Source organism: Leptonychotes weddellii, chromosome 1 (assembly GCF_054177405.1).
Source record: "Leptonychotes weddellii isolate Sample4059 chromosome 1, ASM5417740v2, whole genome shotgun sequence".
Lineage (NCBI taxonomy): Eukaryota > Metazoa > Chordata > Mammalia > Carnivora > Phocidae > Leptonychotes > Leptonychotes weddellii.
Genome location: NC_138369.1, coordinates 110,903,259 through 110,927,302, shown reverse-complemented (window position 1 = coordinate 110,927,302; position 24,044 = coordinate 110,903,259). Strand labels below are relative to the sequence as shown.

The following is a 24,044-nucleotide window of genomic DNA, read 5'->3' as shown; positions in this document are numbered from 1 at the left end:
TTAAAAAAAAAAAACCAAGATATGAAGGGACAAAAAAAATTTACTGAAGCATTGTAAGAGTCAACCCAAGTATAGGCCATCTGCTATGTTAGACCGCTTATCCATACATGAATGTTTCAAACGGGGGTCAGAGGAATGTGCTGAATGGAGCTATACTGTCTCTACCACACATCTGGATAAAAAGGGATTGAACAAATGGCAAGAGAATCACCACACAAGGCAGGTCATTCACCATCAATCTAAGAAACAGAATAAGATGAAGAAACATAATTCTTAGTTCTAAGTTCTGATGCGGTATTTGGTCCTGGGAATACTATACTTAAATGACAGAATTCTGGTGAGAATATTTTTAAATGTTAGAAAGAAGAAACATTTGGAAGAAGAAGCTCTGATACTGACTATGGGTTTAAATGTTTTTTTAAACTCATGTAGTTAGGGTATGTGGATTCTTTGGCTTTTCTAATATAGATGTTCTCTTGATGGTCTCTGTCCAAGAATTCCCAAAGTCAAACTCTTCTGAAAGAGTACATTTTCCCATCTTCCAAAGGCAGTAAGACCTGAGAAGACAATCTGAATCCATCTAGGTATTTGGACCCGAGCTTCTCTTCATCACTGCTATTTATTTTTTCTATTTTGGGGGGTCCTGGGAGCACACACACAAGAGTTGACTGACAGTTTAATTAACAGATAATCTATAGAAGTATGGGCTAGGGCTATGGGAATCAACAGGGGGTGATGAAGCATCCAGGATCTAGCAACAGTAGAAACCTGTTACCACCCCTACATCTTATAGGACATGGAGATAGTGCAGTGTCATCAGAACTTGAAGGTAGAGTAGTAGAAACAGGAAGACTATCTAGTGAACTGAGGGGTGGAGGTAGAGACCTCTCAGTCTAGATCAGGTTTACAAAAGCGAAAGAGAAACAACAATTACAATAAGATAATTATCTTTTAAATAAATCACTGAGATGTCAAACTGTTTATCTGTGTGCCGGTATGGTCACTAACAATTTTTTTCATGTTTGCTTACTTGTAGAATCATCTTTCCCTAGTTCTAGTTGTATTTCATTTGTAGATATATCAAAAGCTCATACTATTGCAAGACGGTTTTTGGTTTTGTTTTTTTAATTATGGACATACTGATGTCCTCATATGTGTATAATATATATTCTTTATGGGTTTTTGCAAAAGATAACATTAAATATTAATCTTTTAGAAACAACTGAACAATAAGCTTGGTTTTATGCAAGCTCCACAGAGGGCAAGAATCTTTGTTTTGTTCACTGAGGTATCTTGTGCCTAGCTCAAGTACCTGGTAAATATCGGGTATTCAATAAATATCTGTTGGATGAAATATAAATGGTGACTATTTTGCTTTGTGTGTGTGTCGGGGGTGGGGGTAGTCCATACTATTCGTGTTATTTTATTTTTACTTCAGATACTGTTTTCAGGTCAGATAAGGCTTCACTGTTTGCTATCTTCTACCCAGGTTTCTCATAGTCACTTCTGTGCCACTAATTTTAATACCATTTAAAATGAAAGCATTCTCTACCATGGTTGTCTCCTACACACAATGTGCTGCTGAGTCATCATTTCCTGTTCCATAACATGATTCTTAGGCCTTCTTCTCACCTTTCCTCCATCCCAAATTCTTGATCACAAACTTCAGTCAATTGCTTTTTGGACTACTGAAACTTCTTTTATTGTGATTACTTAGTTTCTACGCAAGCTCTGAGTTATTTTTAATAACTTCCAAAATTATTTTGCACTGCCTTCATTTTGACTCTTTGTCTTGCAGTGACTTACATCATCATAAATCCCTAAGTATTACCTTCAAAGTATTTGAGTAGCCACTTGTAAAGATGTGCTACACTAAACACATAGATACGGTAATTAAGCTAATCCTGGGTAAACAGAATACATTTAGGAGTGGATAAAAACAAATAGAAAGAATATAATCCCTATTTCAATTTTTTTTTATAAAACCTCACTGTGAATTAGACATAGGCTACATAAAAACAGAACTGCATTACTTATGGTTTGACTGTGGGATTTTTTTGTTTGCTTGCTTTTAGTTTTATTACCAGAATTAATAATGATTTATACAATTTCCTAATTCTTAAATGGATGAAAGTATTAACAATTTGCAACTAAGTATCATATTTATTTGAACACAAATATTCTAAAAAAGAAAGATGCTATTTGAAAAATAAACTCATTTACTCTTAAGAGTTAACTCATACAATCTTAATTCTCTTTCATTTAATCATAAACAGGTTAATGTTACTTTTAATCCAAAAATAACTGACAGTTTTTAGTTTTGTTTTGTTTTTAATTTTAGTATTTGGAATCATTTGCAAGGTCAGGAGAAGAGTACAAACTGAGAACCCACAGCCTCACTCCACTCTCTTCCCAAACCAGGCTCCATCAGAACAGTCAGAAGTCTGGCACATGCATGGAGACCACCAGCTGCATCTGAGCTCTATGGTTTCTCCCTGTCCTTTCCCCCAGCCTCTAAGACACATCCTGGAAGGAGCCTGAGCAGGCCAGGAAGCAAAATAAGGGTATATTTGGGGCAGGGAATTTCTGGCTCCCTGGTACCAATGGCATAGTATTTGAGGACAGAAGGGAGATGGATGGAGTTGGGTTTAGTTGGGCATGTCCTTTTGGGAGGAATGTGGTAGGAGGATGTCCAGAGAAGCATCTGGAAAGAATGTGTAGCCCAAGACAGGGTTCTGGTTGTCCAGGTCTATGTTGAGGTAGGGGGTAGAGTGGTTACCAATGCATTTCATGATAATTTCTCATGGAAAGGGTCCAAAAAACTACAAAATAACAAAAATGCTCAAGGAACTTGAGTTTTTTACCTCATGCAGGAAATTATCTGAGATCCAGTGGATGTAATAACTCTTATCTCAACACTCTTTTCTTTCACAACTGCCCTTTCCTATAGCAACTATTCCAAAGCTAATAAACCCTAATGTCAAACACCAAAACTCAAAATATAAAGTATATTTTCCTATATGATACTCTTTTGTATGTACATTGTATCTCACCAACGTCTACCAGGGAGCATATGTAAAGTAAATATAAAACTGTAGTAAATAATAATAAAAGTGACAGTATGCCCTTGAATCTAAATAAATTATCAACATTCTTTGGAGTATCTATTGGATGTACATTATTGTATTGGGACATTGATGATTTACAAATTATCATTTTTCTGCATACTGGTGTACTTGTAGAAAAATTTTTCAGCAAGACACAAAATGACTACCTCTTATGCACATTTCTGACAAATTATTGTTTTTAATAAACCACATAATAGAGAAGAGGGAAAGAAATTAAGTCAGATAAAGCATGCCCTATTGTCATCACACAAATTATTAATTTTATAATAAGCTATGGTACCAATATTAGGAACCAAACAGAGACATTTCCTTGATTTTAACCCTTTCCAAGGTTACACATTATACCAGGAAACTGGAGCCTACGTCTGTCTTTATGACTGCCAGGAAATCCCACTTGGTTTCCCTCAGGATCATGTAAACTTGTCATTCAATCTCTGTCCTTGAATACAGTGAAAGAGAGCAGACTGCAGTGTTTTGAGATGCCCAGGATCCCCTTTTTCCTCAAGGGTGACTCATACTGTGAAGGAGACACATGAGAGACTATGCTCTGCACGACAAGTTCCCATTGGCCCATACACTCCATCTACTGCCTCCCAAGTCAGACCTAGTGGCCAGCACTTCATAGCAGAGCCTTTGTGAGAGCTGATCTTGAGACTGTACCTCTACCTTTGCTCAATCTCTACACCATCTCTTTGTGGTAGCTTTTAGCAACATAGTTTACTTCTCTTTGTTGTTGGCCAGTTGGGTGTTCCCTGTGCTTGTTGCAATAATACTAGCTGCTGCTAGAAAGCAATTTCCTAAAAGCCCTTTCTGTGACTCTCATGTCTTTTGCATGTGAGGCGCTGCTCACCTCCTTAAATACTGATCTAAAAACAAATTCTAGGTTTGGGTTTTGTTTAAATCAACTAATGAGTTCCTGTTAATCCTCAGCGCCATTTCTAAATGGCATTTCACAACAGAGCTCCTTTTGAGAGTTATGAATGTAGTTAGGATGCTCCACAGCTTTTCAAATAATTACATTTTTAAAGAATTTACTTTAGGGGCACCTGGGTGGCTCAGTCGTTAAGCGTCTGCCTTCAGCTCAGGTCATGATCTCAGGGTCCTGGGATCGAGCCCTACATCGGGCTCCCTGCTCAGCGGGAACCCTGCTTCTCCCTCTCCCACTCCCCCTGCTTGTGTTCCCTTTCTCGCTGTGTCTCTCTCTGTCAAATAAATAAATAAAATCTTTAAAAAAAAAAAAAAGAATTTAAGTCACAATTGACAAGACTCAGTAACACCTTGCAGAGTCTTGATCCTCCCTTCCTTCTGTACCCGGCCCTAACCCCATATTGTGACTTAACCTTCTTTGGTAGCAGCAAAGGCAGAGAAAATAAATGGAAGATTACAAATTGCCCTAATAGGTAACAACTACAGACACCACACCAATAATGTAAGCTATGCTCTCTTCCAGTCCTAAAGTTCTGTCCTTGTATTATTGGCCACCAGACAGAACATATGAGGCCATATGGGTTAATAAAAACTGTTTTCTTATAATGACAATGGCCTCAGCAGTAGAAGATAGAATAAGTCTCCAGTACCCAAGAAAATCCTAAACTAAGAAGCTCATTACCAGTTCTCTAAGACCCAGTTCATCCTTTTGTGATCTTTCCTGACTTCTGTAACACAAACCTCTCAAACTCTTCCCCAGGGTGGGCTTCATGAGAACGTGCTAGAATATCCTGAGCAGGAGGAGGGGGCTCTGTAATCTAGGTAATTAGATGTGATGCCTGCACAAGTTGGCCAGTTAGACCCTCTGTTGTACTTTATAGAACTCTGTATTTGGTTCACCTCAATTTGGGAATATTAAAAATAGAAGCACTTTACAGCAGTCTTTTTCTTATTCTCATTCCTTGTCTTTTCTCTAATAAAATAGATTTGGGTGATCAATATCACCCAATAATGACACATTAATGTCACAATCCATGGTGCTTTGTGGCTGTATTTTGTTGGACCTAAGATTCCAAGTTCTGCTGAGGCTCCTCTGGCTAAAGTCAAAGCTGTTAGTATCTTCATTTTTTTCTTTTTTTTCTCCCTCAGAAAGTAAAAGGAAGAACCTAACCAGCTTTCCAAGAAGGGGCCAGAGAGGGCCTCCAAGAATTTAGCAAAAGACTCTAATACCTCTTTTCCAGTCTACCTTAGAGAACAACACGGAGATTTATCCACATGTACCTATCACCTATTCTCTATCTATGATCTATTCTTCGTATCACAAACACTATAAAAGTGATTCTGAACTACTTATTTGGTTATTAACCAAGTAAATCTTCTTTTCTAATTCAGGTTGAGACAAATACTTAAGTAAAAGGCATAAAAGTTATTAGAAAGCACATGCAGTATCAGCTTATGCACAAAACAATGACACCCAAGTTGATCACTGATTTTATAAAAACCCAGAAAGATTTATTCCCTACTTATCATTAAGATATCTCTGTCCTGACCAGGTTTAGAAAAATACATTAAGCTCTATTTATCAACAACTATAGTTATCCAACAATCCCTAGTCTGTAACTTTATTCATTGAGCTACTTCTAAATTATTGGAGCTAAGAAAGAGCAAACATTTTAAATTATTTAGCTTTTGCTGATTTTCTAATATAACTTACCTATTCATCAACAGTGATCATCTTTTTATGCACAATATGAGTTTGCTTCCAATGCTACACACTTATTACAACAGCAATCATTTTCTTCCATTAATGTGTACATGGACTTCCTTTCCATTTTTTTAGGCTGCCTTCCCAGATACTTTTGTTCATGGAAATCTATGATGCCACCTTTCTCTCTGGTGTTATCTAAGTCTAATGTTTAATAAGTCGTAAATCTGTAAATGCAATATGCCTCTGCTCTGCAATTTATTTTACCCATTCTTCATTTATCCGTAGCAATAATACACATTCTTCCTAATCAATTTAGCAGTCAAAGGAAATCAGCTTGGTCACAGATAAGCCTGGATAAGCTGGATTTCTTAATATACTAATATATTCAAAGGCTTTGAAAACTTTACATACTTAGAATAAAATGTGATTCGGTAAGGTCCTGCATATTACTACCCTTCCCTGGTTCCTGGTCAATACTCTCTAACTCTCCTTCTTTCTAATTCCCTACATGTTTTCAGCCCTTTTTTAGGGGTCAGCTCTCATGTGTGATAGCCTTTCCCAAAATTATACAACAGGAACTCTTTTAGTGGAGATTATGCAGTCCTTCCCTATTTTACAGTACCGAGTCTACTGGAATTCTTTAAAATAATATCAAATCTGCAATATTTTTTAAGTCTTTATGGAGTTCAGAGTGTACTATGACACACATACGCACATGCACACACACATCTCTTGTTCTCTGCCTCAACAATGTACTTGCAGATATGCTCAGCATGGGGCCATAAGCAATGAAAGAGTTAAATAACCACACAAGGGAACAATCCAAGAAACACTTCAAGGCAGTACAAGGTTAATTGCTTGAACAGGGGATAGAGACAATAAGGTTCATGGCAAATAAGAAACTCACCGTTTAGCAATTCTGAGTTAAAGGATTATCCCCCCAGTTGAATAGAGAAACTTCTGCATGAGCATAAAAAAAAATGTATCACATTTGGTCCAGTTGATCAAGTTCAGTGAAACCTGTGTTCTCTACTGTGAGAACTTCAATCCACTGAGCCCTCTAATGTTTGTGAAAATGGCTGAGTGACTTCATTTTTTAGGCTTTTTTTCCCCTCAAAACAAACTCCCAATAGGACTTCTAAATTTACAACCACATCTTTAACCCATTTATTCAACAAGAGATTATTTCATCTCATCCAGTACTTTGCTAACTATTGGGGTACATGGCCTATAGAAAAGATATCAAAGTGACTTTAAGTAAATATGGTATATGACACAAAAAGTAAAGGCAGACATTGACTCTTCAGCCAAAAACTGAATTACACTGCAAAGTCTCATCTTCACATAATGTGATGGAGGTTTATAGACAAATACAACTCTAATCAAAGCTGTATATTGATATGTCCCCCTTTTTCCTATCCTACACTTGTGTAAAGACAACATGTGGATTCAAGGCAGAGAACCTTTTACTATAGAAGTAGATGGGGTGCCTGGGTGGCTCAGTTGGTTAAGCGACTGCCTTTGGCTCAGGTCATGATCCTGGAGTCCCTGGATCGAGTCCCGCATCGGGCTCCCTGCTCGGCAGGGAGTCTGCTTCTCCCTCTGACCCTCCCCCCTCTCATGTGCTTGCTCTCTCTCATTCTCTCTCTCTCAAATAAAAAAAAAAAAAAAGAAGTAGGTGACACCATTTTACCTGACTATAAATGAACTCATAACACACTAACTAGCCAAGCAAATAATTGTATATGCCACAGAACAAGACATAGAGATTTATCTATCCTAAAGACATGAATATTTATCTAAATGTGTATGATGGTACATTTCCATCTTCTGTTGAACCATTTTAAAGGTTAAAAATAACAAATTAAATAATCTAACAAATCCAGTGGTCAAGACAGCAAAGCACATTCCTAGAAAACCCTGTGTTAATTGAGGCATATTTCTCGCCTTTTAGTCTTTGTAGTTCCAGCTCTAGTTAAAAGCACCTTGAAAGAAGTATTAGGTTACTTTTCAGCATGGCTCTGCAAAACATGGAAGAAATCCAGTAATTTAGCTTTGCAAAATCTAGAAATGTAAATAAAACAAGATGCATTTATGCAGTCTTGGGCATTGTGTTTTCATTACACTTGCAATGTTTCCCTTAACTTGTGAAATATTTTGTCAGTTTGGAGGGAGGAATAAAAAGCTGAAAAATTTCATCATATCTAAAGAATTCAAATCCAACTCTAACACCCAAAGATGTAATCTCATCACTTCATGTGTCCTTAAAGTAATATAAAGCCAAGTATATTATCCAGTTAAAGTTGAACTGTATTTTTTTCTGATTTGCAGATTTTTTTTTTATATATCATATACCAGTCACACTGACATGATTAGCCAGATGTTCTAACTACATGTAAGAATATCTATATTTATTTCATAAGGCACTAGAGAAGGAGCAAATTTAATTTTTATATCTCAAGGATAGTAAGAGGGAAGCTGAGTGATGTTCTCTTGGTCTTTATTACTATAGGAGGGCATAACCCTTACCCCCAACCTTTACACAAACATTATGTTTCTTCTTCAACCCACCAAGGACCCAGGCCATTTATGTAACTTCACAATTCAGTTTTATACCTGAACTTTCTTTTTTAGCATGTATTATCTTTCCCTAAAATTTTTATCCATTATTAGCAAAAGTTTTCCTGAACAAAGAGAAAACCAGAAAAAAATCTCAGGGCTACTTGTCATAGAGGGAAGGATAACTGGACATCTGGGAGGGAAATACAGAACAGAGTAATCATTCTCTCTACAAAAGCATAATTTTACTTTTCTCACAAAGCTTTTGACAAGCAAGAATCATGCAAAAATGGGCGCCTGGGTGGCTCAGTTGGTTGGGCGACTGCCTTCGGCTCGGGTCATGATCCTGGAGTCCCGGGATCGAGTCCCGCATCGGGCTCCCTGCTCGGCAGGGAGTCTGCTTCTCCCTCTGACCCTCCTCCCTCTCATGCTTTCTGTATCTCATTCTCTCTGTCTCAAATAAATAAATAAAAAATCTTTAAAAAAAAAAAAAAAAAAAAAAAAAAAAGAATCATGCAAAAATAACCAGATGGCAGCTTGATGCTAATTTAACTAGAGGTCCTGGCTGTGGCCTTGTTGTTTGGTACCAGTTAAGTAACTAGAAGTCAGTAAAAGATACCACAGCTAATCATGCAATCCCTGTGCCTTTACACAATCACTAGCTGTGTAATATGCAATAAATTAAGAAAAAGGGATCAATATCAACTGAGAAGAGCCTGCTGTAATCCACTGAAAACACACTGGTAAAGAAGTAATGAAGCAAACTTGAAGAGGGAAAGAGTATTCTGACAAGTTTTAGAGCAAAAATTCACATTTGGAACCCATTTAAAAAATCATCAATGCTTACTTTTAATTTCAAAGACTTCAAACAGCAGAAGACAAAATAAATAAATAGGGCAGAAAAGCAACATGACTGTAGTCTGTATCTCATTCTCTCGGAACCTACATCTTAATAATCTACTCAATTGAAATGCAGCGATATGAAATAAAGAACCAAAACAGTAGCATCAAACCCACATCTGTCTCAATAAAAAAGTCAAAATTCAGTAGCTTTACATAAAATCATATTCAAAGGACAAAATAAAGTGTATTATGTCAACACAGGAAAAATAAAACAGGACAAAATAACCTGCATGTTTTTCAGAATGAGCTACCTTTGAAAAGAAGAAATAATATATTATGCATTACCTGGTTACTTCCAGAAACTAAAGCAAAGGGCTATAGTGTCTGCTCAAGTATAGAAGTAAAAAAAAAAAAAAAAAAAAAAATTAGGATCTGGTATGTGGTTGAGGAGGACAAGTGCAAAAACAGCGATTTATCTCAACATTCAAGATAAATAAGTAAATAACTCTAAACTGCAAACACAATTTGCCTCTTTGCCTTTGAAATGCACTTATAAATAGCAAAGCAAATGTGTTTTCCCCCACATTCTGTCTGCTCTGTAAACATTAATTAATTAATCCCAACAATACCCTTGTGAATGGGAATAGGTATTTTTCTCTCTGTGTTCTACAAATGAGAAAACTATAATACTAATTATGTGCATTTATAGAACCGTTTTTCCCTTAGGGATACAGGGTGCTTTACTATTCTGCAATTAATTAAACAGACATTAATCATCACATTACCTCTGTGAGGTATGCAAAGTTAATATCAAATAAGAATGATTGAAACTTTAAAAATAAGGAATTTTATCATTTTATTCTTCTTAAAATTACCCCTATGTATCAAGAGAATCCAGACTGGATGATAATAACTACAGTAACAACGAAGATACTATTTTGGAAATACAAAAATGTTGTACAGTTTTTTTTTTTTTCTTTAGAGACAAAAAAAATTGGCCTTAAAGTCTTGGAGTTTTCTAATCAAAAGAAAACAGAAGACACTATAGGGAGTTAAGGAAAATGATATATTTATTAATAAATATCTACTCAGTTCTGATAATAGAGCAGCCACTGTTCTAGATCCATGGAATACTGAAATGAATAAAACAAAGATCTAACCTCATGAAGCTTACATTCCAGAAGAGGAAAAAGGCAACAAAAAAGTAAACAAAATCATTTCAGTTCAAAAATAAATTTCTATGATGCATAGATATGGGTGAGAAGGCAGAATGAGGGCCCTGCCATGTGCAAAGAGTAGGCGAGGGATACCACACAGAGGTCAAGGTCAAAAAACTGACATGATAAGAAGAAAATGTTCCATTAGTAGACTAAATATCATAACACACATAAGACATTTAGCACTAGGAATTATTAAATTTAGATTTTGTTGTTTATTTATTGAGCTTTTTTTTTTTTCCTTTGAGAATTACTGCAACAGTCTAAGCTTTGAATTAATGTATACGGTTAGTTAATATATCTATGGAGGGAAATGACTCCGCTTATCCAAGGAAGCAGTACTGCAATAGTTCCCAATGCTGCCTGCACATCAGAATAGTCAGGGACAGGGCGCCTGGGTGGCTCAGTTGGTTAAGCGACTGCCTTCGGCTCAGGTCATGATCCTGGAGTCCCGGGATCGAGTCCCGCATCGGGCTCCCTGCTCGGCAGGGAGTCTGCTTCTCCCTCTGACCCTCCTCCCTCTCATGCTCTCTGTCTCTCTCTCATTGTCTCTCTCGCAAATAAATAAAATCTTAAAAAAAAAAAAAAGAATAGGCAGGGACTATTTCTTTTAAAGATTGATTTATTATTTGAGAGAGAGAGAGAGAAAGAATCTCAAGCACGCTCCCCACTGAGTGTGGAGCCCGACGAAGAGCTCAATCCTACAACACTGAGATCATGACCTGAGCCAAAATCAAGAGTTGGATGCTTAACTGAGTGAGCCACCCAGCTGTCCCAGTCAGGGACTATTTCTTTAAAAGACAGATACACTGGAAGCCCTCTGAAATTTCCAACATAAGCATCCTATGGGTAGGACTGAGAATCTGTTGGCACTGCAGCCCTTCTCCAACAGACCTCCCCCACCCCCCCCCGCCACTGCAGAAGACTCAATCACCAATGATTTTAGGGCCAGACAATGGTGATGCTCCCAAACAGAGCAGCTTAAGAAATAAACGGGACAGTGGTAGCACTCACTAAGGTATTCAAAATAAAAAAAATATGAAAGCCCTGTGGAGATTAAAAGAAACAGAACTGTGAGCTGAATCTGACCTAGAGACTGAGTTTGCCACAGCTGCAAAATGCACACTATTTGATTGTACCAAGTACAAAGAACACCAATCTCAGTGATGAAGTTCTGCAAAGGATCAGCATTGGCTAGGATTTAACCATAATTCTCCAGTGCAGAGTGGAATAACCCTTAATTCTGGGACAGCATTCATTGGCTGTTCATGCCAAGAAAGAATCCTCATTACCAGGGATGCTCTTTTAGCAGAAATTCAGAAATTCAGTCACTCAATACACTCTAGTAAATACTTCCACCCTAGCTGAGACTGTCAAGTAAGAAGTCACAAAAGCTATATTTTGCATTCTGCGTTTAAATGTGGAAGTGTCAGAAGGCATAAATGTTTAAAATAATGAAAATTATTTAAAAAATATGGATGGAACATTAATGTTGACTCCATTAGTTGGCATTATAGAAGTTTTTGGCCATCTGGATGTTCAGCTCATCTTTACATGAAAACACAGTTTGGATATAAGATAGGAAATAGAGGGAAAACAGGCGAGAGACACCAAGCACCTTCACTTTAAACATGATAGAATGTGTTCATTCTATTCCCTAGCTTAGTTTCATTATTGCTTAATTCAGTGTGTAGTTCATAAAAATTACTACATTTGCATTTAATACATGTATATATATATATATATATGTAAACACAGATTTCTGTAAATTTTTCATCTTTGTCATTTGTGTCAACACAAATATTGAAATTATTTTTGCACACTGGACAACTGTGTAAAAACCGGCACAGCAATAAAAATATCACTGAAAATCAAGAGAATGTGAGACACACACTATTTTTGCATTAGTTTCTTTTCTAGCTTCTATTTGAACTGTGTTTCACTTAGAGAACAACACCCTTATGTGAAGTGCAACCTTCACATGAGGAGCAATGTCATTCTCTGGATCATTTATTTCCTACTTAAACCCTGTTTTTGAACTAGTACTTTAACAGCTTGAACAAGAGTAAACTGTTATCTCAGCAGTGAACCAAAACCAGCAGCTGACAGTCAAAAACAATGCACATCTATCCTTACACTTCCCTCTGAGGAGAAAAGGCTCAAGTATATCTACAGTTTTAATGATGCTGGAAAAAGGAAATAGTGACCCTGATCTGTTTCCTAGGAACAATAAAATACTAAAATATTATATACTTAGTACTAAAATACTAAGTAACAAATGAACACATAGGGTATTCTTTTGTACTTCCATCAGTAAAGGAAAGAAGCATTCCCTCTCCACCATGCAAAGATCCTGCCCATTTCTCTAGCCTAGGTCCCTGTTTTTCCTCTACAATAATCATGATTGTGGCCTGGGTGCTTAATACTACCCTCCTGAACACACTGAGCAGCTCTTCACTCTTCAGCTCTTCACTCATTTTGTTTCCCCTTCTTAAACTATTTATTTCCTTTTACACTAAGTCTTATCCATCCTGCAAGGCTCACCTCAAATTCCCTTTTAATCACTAGCCTTCTAAGATTATTCTAAAAAGAAAGCAATCCCCTCTCTTCGAACCCTTATAGACTGTATTTTTATACTTCACCTATGGCATTTACCATATACTGCCTTGCTAACTGGTGTTTATTTAATATGGGATCACTGAAACTTCAGCACTGTGCAAGACATCTGGTCCAACTGCCTAACCAGTACAGGAAGCCACTGGTCAATGCCCGTCTTGGTTTGCTTGGCTCCCCACTCTGCTCTGGCTTCCAAGGATGAGAAGTACACATTTTATTTATTAAATATGAATATACAGAACAAAACTTCATGCAGAATAGCCCCAGTAAATGTCTGTTGAATGAAAAAAAAAATACTTTAAAGTTGAAGAGTTCCAACTTTGTACTCTTTCCTCCTCATGCTTAGGTCAAATGTGGCCCTTTGTCATTTTAACTCATAATAGCTGCTGTAGGTTCTTCCTGCTTCTATACCAGTAGATATCACAAGCTTCAAGACAGATTAGGTAATGATGAGTTTTATCTCAACCACACTGGATATCCCCTTTAATCATCTAAGATAACTTCCAGGCCCTCTCTTCTCAGGGACACTTAAAACAGACTTTGGCATTGACAACAGGGTTCAACATTCCTCTGAATGCCTAGTGAGTGTGAAACGTCTCTCCACGTAGGACAGAGTTTAATACCCAGCACAGTACCAATAGGCAGACAGCAAGTATTCACTCAATCCAGATCAAAAATCTGTTTGTATGATTGGCATAGCATTGGAATGCCAGGACCATATCAGCCCTAACAGATATGTATATTCATTCCTCATAATACTATAGTCCATGTGTATTTTTGAGGTCACTTTCTGGCATTCAAAGACCACCCTGATTTTCCTTATAGTTGTCTGTCAACCTTTCACAAGAAAACTGATGATAAAGACTGTTGAACCATGGAGAGGACATGGAGTATAACATGCATATGCATGCACATATGGCAAGGAGAGGTTCAAGTTGCAGAACCAGTAGATAGACTGAACTTCACATTGAGCAGAACAGGTTCAGAATTGAGATGTCCTTTGCTGTGTTTTTTCATTCTTTTAACTTTCAATCATTCAGGATATCAAATCTCTCATCAAGACAAGGAATAGTCACAGTATATATGTAGTGTTACTCAGGCCTCCATTTAGATATGAGGTACATTAGGACTTTCATCAACTTCAGGAAATGCACTTTTGTTTTTTGCCTCTAACATTTGACAGTCTTTTAAGTATAAATATATTATTTTCAATATTTTCAAACTCCACTTGATGGGCTTGAATTCCAGTTTTATTTACTAATTTCTACTACGTCCCTGTGTCAGAACAGAGAAAGGACGACACTGGGTGGCAAAAAGTTATGTCATGATTTTTGGTATACTATCTAATTTTAGCTAAAATAAATATTAAAATATATGTGTGCTTTGGTCAAAACATTCTGCTTATTGAATGTATTTTTCATAGAGAGAGGTTCCTTATGAGAATGTAAGACAGTGTTTTCTGGATTGGTGTCCAAGTTATCAAGAATGAAACTGCAGTATTTTGTCCCTTGGAAAGATTATGATAGCTGACAAATGCACATAATCACTTCTTATTGTGACTGAAATTAAATTGTTGAAATGGGCGCCTGGGTGGTTTAGTTGGTTAAGCGTCTGCCTTCACCTCAGGTCATGATCTCAGGGTCCTGGGATCAAGCCCCACATCGGACTCCCTGCTCAGCGGGGAGTCTGCTTCTCCCTCTCCCTCTGCCCCTTCCCCCAACTCATGATTTCTGACTCTTTCTCTCTCAAATAAAATCTTTAAAAAATATTAAGCATTGAAACAATATACTTTAATTAATTCCTCATGCTATATGGTTTTCCACTATTTTACAAAGCTGTTTCCATTGTGTTTGCCCCAAAGGAATTTAAAAAACAAATTTAAAAAGGCTTTCTCTATGATCACAGTGTGCTGTGCACTCTGAAATGAATTATGTCCCTAAATATGTATATTATGTGCAAACAGTGATGCAGGTTTATCATGCATGGTGAGGAATGAAGTCCTTCATAACTGAATCAATGGAATTTCTTAATTTTATCATACTGTCACCATGATTCATAAAAAGTATATAAAGATCCATCATAGAAATGAGAGAAATCTCTTCCATCTTCAATAAGTAAAACTAAAAGCAATATGTGCCTAGAGATTAGATCATCTGTCAGTTACAATGCATCATTACAGGTTCTCAAATTATGAATATGCACTTTTCTGAGTGGCAAATTTCATGGCTGAGGGAGTACAGATTAGTTTCCCAGTTCACAATGAGGAATGTGGAATTCGGGAAGGTTTCAGGCACCTGGGGACTGGATGGAGCATATGGTCATCGTTATTCATAAGAAGATTTCAATAAGAAGTGGCTCCGGAGCTACAGAGCTGCAGCGTTAAGAAAGGTGTAAGTCTTTAAAGCCTATTACCTAAACATGGCCATTTACTGCCAGTGATGTCTGCCCAGGTGCTGTGAGTGGTAAGCATCGTACAGAATCATGATTTCTATTTTGGTTATCATTACCCTCGTTGTATACCCTTGAGGAAACCACCTAACAGCTTCCAGACAATTTTTGTATGTACTTTGTAATCCTCTAGACCACTTCAGTGTAGAGTTCTAAGAGGTAGGGGACTCTTTTATTGTGTGCCAAACAAGGAAACTTCAGGTCCAAATAAGAAATGTTTTCCTTGCTTGTCTAGGTCTGTCGGATCAACAGCATTTATTGAGCTCCCATTGTATGTAAAAATTCCTACTTGAAGAAAGTTGACTCCAGCTGTGGGAGAGAAGGCAACAAATGAATATGCAGTGAAGGCTTATTTTGAATCCAGGATTCATGGAGCACACACCCAGATAACTGAAGCTCTTCTGTTTTAACAGATGCTTATTTTAGCCCTGTTAGCAACAGAGATGTGACACTCAAACTGCTCTTTAAGAAAGGACTTGCTGCCCAACTGCAGGAGCGGGGGTTTGCTAACAGCCTCTAACTGAAAGGTTTATCCAGCTTTGCCTCAGTCTTCCGTCTTATTCTCAGGAAAGCCCCTGGTCAGTCACCAGCAAGGCAGTGGTGGAAGGTCATTCCCTCCCAATGGAGGACTCCTCCAATGGGTAATCTTTGCCCTGGGGCACCAAGATGGGGGATGTGCATCATGGTCTGTCAGCCCCCTTTTATAATCCTGCTTCTGCTCTTTTCCTTTCACAGATATTACTCATCAATAAGTCTTTTGCATGCCTAATTCCATCTCTAAGTTTCTTTGTGGAAAACCTAATTTTCAACAGATTTTTAAAAACTTTATCTATAATATTTTTTCTGCAATAAAAATGAATGATACTGATACATGTCGCAACATGCAAAACATCACACTAAGGAAAACAGGCCTGTCACAAAAGGCCGCGTGTTGCGTGATTCTGTTTTTATGAAATGTGCAGAACAGGCAAATCTTTGGAAGCAGAAAGTAGATTAGTGATTGCCTGGGCTGGGAGGATGAGAAGATGGAAAGTGATTAGGGGGTATGGGATTATTTTTGACGGGTGAGAAAAATGTTCTAAAATTGATTGTGGTAATGGTTATACAACTCTGAATAGAACAGAAGATACTGAACTGTATACTTTAAATAGGTAAATTTTAGGTATAGCTCAACAAAGCCACCAACTATTTTATTTTTATATACTTTCCTATTTTCTTAAACAGACTATGTTCACGCAGTGGCACCAGGGGACTGTGAGAGAGCATGAGCTCATTCTTTACTGACAGTTGTCATTTTTCAGTGTATGAGAGTAGAGGAGACTCACTCTTCCATTTGGGAGAACTGACGTGAAAACCAAACAAACCAAATTTGTAAAATCATTAAATTAAATTTGTATAAAATTCTAATGTTTCAACCTGAGTTCAGACAAAGTGAAAGCCAAGGCTGAGGGAGTGTTCTTTCTTTGCTTAGAAGTTTACTTTCTGTTACTTCTGTGACCATAGCAGCTAAGGGTGTCTAGAATCCATTTTGGACAGGTGCTTATGTAAGTATATACCTGCAACAGGATGTTATGTGAGAATTTTCTTTTTGGTACAGAACTGTCAAAGATGTTAACTATTTAAACGAGTCTATAAGGCACAGAGAGTAGGGACAAGACATGAGCTTACTAAAAAGAGGCAAAACTGGCCCTGTTACCACAAACCATTACTTCATCTCCTCTGTAGAACCTGTGAAGGAATAGGGTTGTCATCAAGCCCTCTGCTTTGTGTGGGTCCATGTTCATGCTGAGAGGCTGCCATTAAGAGTAGCAATTACTGAGAGATATGTGGTGCCTTCAAGAAAGGGATTCAGGCATTTCATTCCCTGTTAGAGGTCTGTTTGGGCAGATAAGCAGCAGATCAGTCTCAGAGCTTGCCTAGGTAGTAGGAAAAGAATATTGGAGATAGTAGAGCCAATGTAAGGCATACCAATGGGTCAGCCTATATTTCCACCATTTGGCACAGCAAGGATATATGAGTTTCTGCTGGATCACATGGATGTCACAGAAGGTAGCTACAGTTGCACCTATTTTTAACATTCCATATAAGACCACTTGTGGGGTAAAGGGATTCCAACAGCAAGCAGTTGTGGGTTAGATGAATAGTGTTGGGAGCAGGTGAAGTGAGATAATGAAAAGGATACAGTGGGCAGATGACAAAGGGTCAGAATACAGACTCAGGTCCCTTAAATTAATGAGTTAATCTTTTTAAGAATACACCCAGAGTTAGGTCAGAGTTATCACATACTAAGTATTGTAATCATTACTGCCATTTAATTCTGGTTTCCCAGAATGAAGCCTGCAGTTAAACAATCAAAACTGCTTATTTTACTCAATCAATAGTCCCTACTACTTAGATCAGTGCATTAACAACACTACACTTTTCAAATCACATTTACTTAAATTCATTCTTTAAGGAAAACACTAATTAACTTCCTATTATAGACAATTAAAAAAATCTGCACACTAATTAACATCCTCTCTCCTCAATTTGAATCCACAAATATTCAAAAGCAAACTGCAATGAAAATCTGGAGGGTAATACATTTCTATTTCTAATGCAGTAATATATTATTCTTGAAAATGCTGCACAAATATTTTAATTTAGAAAGAAACAGAATAGTATACCAGCTCAGTGACATCAAAATATTGAAGACAAAAGATTGAAGATTTCAAAAGAGCAATCAGACTTAACCCACTGATTAATTTATATATTTGGGGGAAACTTTAGTCTTTTTTTTTTTTAAAGATTTTATTTATTTATTTGACAGAGAGAGCGAGAGAGCACAAGCAGGGGTAACAGTAGAGGGAGAGGGAGAAGCAGGCTCCCCGCCAACCTGGGAGCCTGATGCGGGGCTCAATCCCAGGACCCTGAGATCATGACCTGAGCCGAAGGCAGACGCTTAACCATCTGAGCCACCCAGGCGCCCCAAGCTTAGTCTTATTCCATATATTAAGAGAGCATTAATCAATTATGCCATGATCACAAAAACCAGAATCTCACAAAAACCAGAAACACCAATACGTTTTATGAGGAAAAAATTGGGTCCTGTTTGTCTCTGTGTACCTAAACCAATGTCTAACAATGTGGGTTTAATAAAGTGTAGATCACAGGTTGAATGTGTGCATGGAGTGAATGATCTTTTCCTTATCTCTCAATCACTCTCTCAATATAGTCATGAAATGTTCATTTTACTCTAGAAATGTCTCTTGACATGTCCACTTCTCTTTAAACTCCCTCTAAAATTCTATCAGACCTTTGTCCTCTGATATTCTTATAGCAATCTGTCTAGTAGTTTCTTCTCTTGTAGCATCATTGCAGTATCTTTTTTTTTTAAAAGGTTTTATTTATTTATTTGAGAGAGACAATGAGAGAGAGAGAGAGAGCATGAGACAGGGGGAGGGTCAGAGGGAGAAGCAGACTCCCTGCTTAGCAGGGAGCCTGATGTGGGACTGGATCCCGGGACTCCAGGAGCATGACCTGAGCCGAAGGCAGTCGTTTAACCAACTGAGCCACCCAGGTGCCCCATCATTGCAGTATCTTTCTAAATAGGTCAGAGATTTCACTCTCCTACCACCAAACCTCCACTGCCTCTGGTGTGTGGTGTAGGATACCATCCAAACATCTTAGTAAAGCACACAAGGCCCTTACAATCAGTCTCAAAGCTACTTCATGTTAACTTCTGGGCACTTCCTTTCCAAATCTGATGCACCTATTAGAACACCCAGTGTCTCTACATCCTAAGCAAGCCATACTCTTGTATGCTTTTCAATCTCAGCATATTACCCTCCCCATCTTTTCTTCTATTAATAACAACCGTATTCTTGGCACTGGACTGGGTGCTGGGCAGAACCACATATTGCATTCAATAAAAATTTACTACATCAGTACACATCTCTGATGTTACTTCTGTCTTAAAGCCTTACCCAACCTCCTCAGAGGTAGAGGTGTTCTTATTGTACTTCAGTTTTATTCCAGTTTTTGTATTTTTTAATTGTTTGTGTATGTTTACATCACTTCCACTAGGAATCCAGGGGCTTTTCTGCTCACCTACATCCCTGACACCCAACAGAGTGCTGGGCTTGAGGAATGCATTTAATTTAAAAAGCACAATGAATGAATGAATTGTCAAAGTGATAGAAATATATACCCAGGTATTTGAACAAAAGAAATTCAGTAATTCAGACTAGGTTAAGTTCTAAATTAATGTTCAGACAAGGCCCACACAGAAACTTAGGAAGTCATTCTCTTTAAACAAAAGGGTCGATTATGAAATGTGTCTTGGAAAAATGAAATATTTGAATTGCTTTTTCATTAATACATGCAATTCATTAATCTATAAAATATTACCAACCCTGTCTATTTATAGATGAGAAGTAACAGAATCACCAAGTTCATGTAGAATTTGATTCCAGGTCTCCAAACTTCCAATGCAGTGCTGTTTGTTTGTTTTCATGAAGTTAACATCACAATATTTGTTGTCTGGTCAAAATTAGCGATCACTCTTTCATCATATTGGATCCTATTCCAAATTGGCAGTCACTGTCAGTATAACAAAAATCTAGTACCAAGTTTCTATTTCCTTTGTTTGAACTCACACTGATAATATTCCTCAGAGGCAAGCTTGTGTATTTTTTTGTACAGTTCCTTTCATACACATGCATGCAGATATCTGAGCATGTGTTTATGTATAAATTGTGATTTTGCTAAAATGAGTGTCCAGATAGATTTAACATAACAGATTATTTTCTGTTCTAAATACGAATTCATAGAAAATGTTGATATGCAGTTTCAAAAGATGGCATCTAATATTTTTCATTATAACATTTATAGAAAAGTATAGATAATTTCCAACTTCTGGAAAAAATATGGAGGCCTCTGTATCCTAAAATTTAGTTGTTGGAAAGCAAAAGATTTTTATTCTCAATAGTAAGAGACAACAGACAACAGGGTTTAGATATGGGATCAAGACTAATTAGCTTTTTAAAAATAATTTCTCAAGGAAAGAAATGAAATAAAATTTTGAAAAACACAAGAAATCAGAGGGAAATTATATTTGTTTTCAAAAGGGTGAAATGAAGTCTCCCACAAAAGGGAAAAAATGTTACTAGAGAAAACTGAGAATATAGAAACATCCAAATTGCATTTTCTGTGTTTTCTTTGGTGTGTCCTCATGGCTGAGTATAAATCATATAATAAAATGTAAAATTGAAAGGTATAATAACATAAAAATGTAAAAAATATTTTGAAATACTCTAATATTCCATCTTTGGTCCCACTTTAAAATACTTAAAATATTAAGGAAAATTAATGACTAGATATACCAATAATATACTTAAATACATATTTTATTTTTTAAAAAGTACCTGATAAATGTAACTGGACTCATGGCCTGTGATGGTTAATTTTATGTGTCAATTTCACTGAGCTAAGGGATGCCCAGATAGCTGGTAAAATATTATTTCTGGGAGTCTCTAAGAGGGTGTTTCTGGAAGAGATTAGCATATGAATTGGAGACTAAGGAAAATCCCCCTCACTAATGAAGGTGAGCCTCATCCAATCTGCTGAGAAAGCCCAAACAGAACCAAAAGGTAGAGAAAGATTAATTCACTTTCTCCTTAAGCTGGGACACTGATTTTCTCTTGCCCTCACACATACATGCTCCTGGTTCCTCAGCCTTAGGACCTGAACCGGGATTTACACTCCCTGGCCCTCTGGGTTTCAGGCTTCAGACTCAGACTGGGAGTTCCATCATATTCTCCTCCGCTTAGAACTTCAGGTTTGGACTAAAACTTCTAAGAATTCTAAGAAAAGAATATAGAATATTTATAAAAAAGAAAATGAAAACATTATCTTTTAAATTCATCCAAGGAACCAAAATAGTAGTTACACATTATTTTATACCTCTGGTTGCTTTTATTTTAAAATAAACATCAAAAATAAAACCACTGTAATCATTCACCCCCAAATTCAAAACACAACCCATAGGGATAAACTAATGAAATTAAAGACATACTTACATTAATTTATTAAAAGCATTAATTTGCAAATATAAAGGATTTTTTAGAAAAATGTACCAGCAAAACTTAAAAATGCAAATGGAGATATAAAAAACAAAGATATGGGGCGCCTGGGTGGCTCAGTCGTTAAGAGTCTGCCTTTGGCTCAGGTCATGATCCCAGGCTCCTATGATCGAGCCCCTCATTGGGCTCCCTGCTCGGCGGGAAGCCTGCTTCTCCCTCTCCCACTCTCCCTGCTTGTGTTCCCTCTCTGGCTGTGTCTCTCTCTGTCAAATAAATAAATAAAATCTTAAAAAAAAAAAAGACTTAAAAGTTTATTTATATGATAATCAATAAACTTCAATCATTTTTTTTATTTTTGACATTAGCATAATGCTATAATTGAGAGAACTATTAAATAAATTTCCACAAAAGAAGCAAAGACTTTTTGGACTGATCAGCAAATTTTTCAAACTTTTAACCATATTCTATAATTTGTTCATATCATAGACAAAAATATAGTAATCTCCCTAACTTGTTCTAGGAGAAAAATAGTATTATTTTTAAAACCTACTAAATATATCTCCAAATAATTAAAAAATGATAGTAGCAACAATTAAGTATTTTGCTAAAATCAAGCATTAGAGAACGTGTCTTACATTATCTAACTTAATCCACATAACAACATCCCTATATTAGGTACTTTAATTTCTACTTTATAAATGATGAGACTGGGCTCAGAATTACTGTTACAAGCCCAAGGTTATCAGCAGTAACTGGCAAAGCTAAAACATAAACCTAGTTCTATCTCGCTCAAATGTCCATTTTCTTAACCACTAAATTGCACTATCTCCCAGCTAAAGACATTATTGTATACCTATATCTAATGATGCTTACTTATAAAGGGATCCATGATTTCCTCACTGAATGTACTGCCAGAAAAAACACTGCCTCTCCATACCAATTTATCACCCTCTGACTCAAAGAAAATAAAATGAAATTCTTAAAGCTACAGTAAATAAAGAGTAACTGGCCAGAAAGATTTTTCTACATACTCTGAGATTTCTCCTATCTCCACTTCCACCAACTTGTTCAGGTGACTTGCTTCTCCCAGGGCTGTTATATAACCTGTATCAAAAATCCCAGACTAAAATTGAGGTAATAGTGTCTTTTTTTCTTGTAAAGTTTTGTTTATTTATGTGAGAGAGAGAGACAGTGTGCGTGCTTGAGCAAGCAGGGCAGGGCGGGCTAGGGGGAGAGGGAGAGAGAAAGAAACTCAAGCAGACTCCCCCCACTGAGCACAGAGCCTGATGTGGGACTGATCTCAGCACCTTGAGATCATGACCTGAGCTGAAACCAAGAGTCCGACCCTTAACTGAATGAGCCACCCAGGTGCCCTGAGGTAATAGTTTCCAATAGGTCTCTTTACTTCTACATTTCTGTTCTATTGGCAGATGCTTTATTTGCTGGCCCAGATTACAACCACAGACTTTCCAATTTGATGAGAGCCAAACCTTTTTTTTTTTTTTTTAAAGATTTTATTTATTTATTTGACAGAGAGAGAGTACAAGCACGGGGAGTGGCAGGGAGAGGGAGAAGCAGACTTCCTGCTGAGCAGGAAGCCCCATGTGGGGCTGGATCCCAGGACCCTGAGCCAAGGGCAGACGCTTAACCAACTGAGCCACCCAGGCGCCCCAATGAGAGCCAAAAGTTTGCACTTCACTGCCAAACCATTTTTTGCTCATTCACTCAGCTCTGCATCAGGAACTTCATAAGAAAAGAAAAATATAAAAGAGAATAATAGAACTACTCTAACTGAACTTAGATATTCCTGATAATCCATTTTGGGAGGATCAATAAAATAGAAATCGAAATAAAAACCCCAAGAGAAAGTCAACCACTGGACATTTATGTAAATATGCCCCAATGTCAGGAACTATGTCCTGGGAGTAAATGAAAACAGGCCTGGCAAAGCTAGCCAGGCTCAGCCCTTCTGGCATACGCAGGCCAAAAATGGCTCCCCTCTGAGCCCTGACACGGCACTGGACAATGGCAAGACTCTCTGTAGTCGACATCATGTAACCTCGAGGCAACGAGGCATGATTGTGCTTGACGGGCAATGAGAAACTCTACTCAGAACCTGAATGTCAGATCCAGGTGACATGGCCCGCAAAAGGCTGTTTTGTAATTTAAGGTAATTATGCTAAAATTTCAAGTGATGTGTTTGGTGGGAAAAGCAGTTTGGTAAGGTTAACTACAAAGATTTCACACTAGACAGGAAAATTAGCCTGACCATGTCTCTCACTAGGATATAGGGAGATTTGAAAAGTCTTATGTCCTCTGATACCATTTGCTATTAAATTATTTCTATTTAATTGAAGTCAACTCTAACTTCTATAAGTTTGCAACCACGGTGTGCTCATTAGTGTTCAAATTTCACCAAGTTTTAAACCCACTTCTTCAGAAAATTCAGGCCTGTCCACTCTCAAGAAATCATGTGGCATTGGACCAAAAGTTGTTGCCTTTACTGAAACCTGGCCCAACACCAGGACTGTCACCC

At 37.3% G+C, this 24,044-nt stretch overlaps 1 protein-coding gene and 1 long non-coding RNA gene across 2 annotated transcripts in view; both read right to left on the bottom strand.

Annotated features, from left to right (window-relative positions):
• The window catches only part of NAALADL2 (N-acetylated alpha-linked acidic dipeptidase like 2), a 1,010,672-nt gene that overhangs the window by 766,350 nt on the left and 220,278 nt on the right, over window positions 1–24,044 (bottom strand). The gene's annotated exons all lie outside the window — the stretch shown is intronic.
• Window positions 6,669–20,250, bottom strand: LOC145723303 (uncharacterized). The gene is made up of 2 exons (XR_014148236.1): window positions 19,840–20,250; window positions 6,669–6,723 (listed from the first exon to the last, which is right to left on the bottom strand). It is a non-coding gene; the product is annotated as an uncharacterized LOC145723303 (long non-coding RNA).